This window comes from Echinops telfairi, unplaced genomic scaffold, assembly GCF_000313985.2.
Source record: "Echinops telfairi isolate 266 unplaced genomic scaffold, ASM31398v2 ScPeMD7_70;HRSCAF=299, whole genome shotgun sequence".
Classification (NCBI taxonomy): domain Eukaryota; kingdom Metazoa; phylum Chordata; class Mammalia; order Afrosoricida; family Tenrecidae; genus Echinops; species Echinops telfairi.
In genome coordinates this window covers 39,463,592-39,465,660 of record NW_022103968.1, presented here as the reverse complement: position 1 = coordinate 39,465,660, position 2,069 = coordinate 39,463,592, and positions in this window count along the sequence as shown.

Here is a 2,069-nt window from a genome sequence, read left to right as displayed (position 1 = left end):
TATATATATATATATATATATATATATATATATATATATATATGTGATATATAAGGTTTCTCCATTACAAATATCTCCCTTTGGGGTTTACAACCACATATTCAATTTTGTCAACTCATTTCTAATTTTTCTTCTTTGTTATACTCTTGAAAACATTTTCATAATGTTAAGAATGAATCTATTAAACATACAAAAATTGAAAGTGCCAAGATATAAAGGCTTTAAGGCATCAACCTGTTCTTTCCCTAGATAATTAAGAATATTATTTCGCTACTGTGGACTTTTGGAAGCTCAGGTTCATCATGGCCCTTCATATCTTTTACCTTTAAGGTTGAGTGACCCCGAATGCTAAGCATCTCAATAAGCCATGGAAAATTTTGTTTATCATCAAGGCATTTGCAAAATACCTCCTTTCCTGGGTGGCATTAGGTGATTCACTGAACTCTCTACCTGGCCTCATGCAGCTTAAATCCATGTCATTCTACTCCTCTCTGTTTTGCTACATTTGTTGTTTAAATGCAAGCTGCTTTTACGATGCTTAATTATTGTTTAAATCCTCATTGAGATGAAGGACAACTGAACCAACATAAGCTATCATTAGCAGCCATAGACATGAGTAATTTGTCTATTCGTTGCTTCAACCCCTATAGTTTCTCCTTGTTTTAGTTACCTAGTACTGTTGTAACATAAATGCCACATGTGGATGGCATTAATCCACCCTCAGAGTTGAGGAGGCTAAATGACCGATTTCAGAGCACAGGCTATAAGGAAAGGCTTTCTCTCTCTGCCGGCTCTGGAGAAAGGACCTTGTTTCTTCAGCATGTTTCTGCTCCTTGGAGGTCTCCATGCGTCCAGGCTTCTATCTTACCCCCATCTCTCCTTGGCTGTGTGCTGCCTCTCTGCCATAGCTCAAAGGATACTTACTCAAGATATACTTGACACTAGACCTGCTTATTTAACAGAACAAAAACAACCCATTCCCAAAAGAGAATTATAACCACAGATTGGAATTTCCATCACATATTTCTGAAGGACACAATCCAATCCATATAACTCCCTATACTTTGTAAAGCCACAAAGAAGTCCTGGTTATTATGAATCGCCATCTTACTACACTTTTGAAGCTGATGAATAACCAGGAAGATGCTTCACTATAAATGCCACATTTTTTTTCTATCCATAACCAAAGAGCAAAGGGTGAAGTTGGCACAATTCGTTGCATATTAGAGTGTCTGTCTCTACAGGCAGGATGTGTGTGCTCTCAAAGGCAGAGTCATGGGTTCACTTGATACAAATACATGTTCCTAGACCTCTAAGCTACAAACTGCCTGTTTCCGTAAGTTTTTGGAGTGATCTTAAATATTACCATCCATCAAATGATTTTGATGATTCATTCGACCAAGAAGTTAAACCATCTATTCTAGAGTTTGGTAGAAGATAATTCTTCCGTGTCATAGAGAATAGAAATAAGCTCATCTTAGTTCAGAAACAGACAATGAAAAAAGTTGACATATGAAAGGCTCTTCTATGACCATGGGAGAGATCAAAGTCATGCTGACATACTCCATTCAGATTACTTGTCACCAGACCTGTGAGAGAGTATATTTCTGCACTTTAAAGCTACCCAATTTGTGGTATTCTGTTAAGGCAGCCCCAAGGAGTGAATATTGATGAATTGGTATTTTGCCCTTGGTCCTGTATTCATGTACTGAATAGCTCTAGGTGGATATTTCTCCACCACAGTACTGTTGACATTTGGGACAGATCATTCATTATTTGGGTGGAGACAACTCTGTATTGTGAAATGTTCAGCAGTCTCCCTGGTCTTTCCTATTAGATGCCAGGAGCATCCCTTCAGGGGTCACCATCTGAGGTAGTTAGTTTATTGTGCCAAGCTGACTGATAAACACATGTGGTATTAATTGAAGGGCAAAGAGATAAATGGTTTGGTGAGGCTTGTCTTTCTAATTCTCAGGCCTCTTGCTCTCTGATGGTCAGACCAGGGTGCAGCTGCCTTAGCCAGTCCCCTGCTTTAGGTGGCAAGCCTCACTTCCTGCAAGACATCCCTG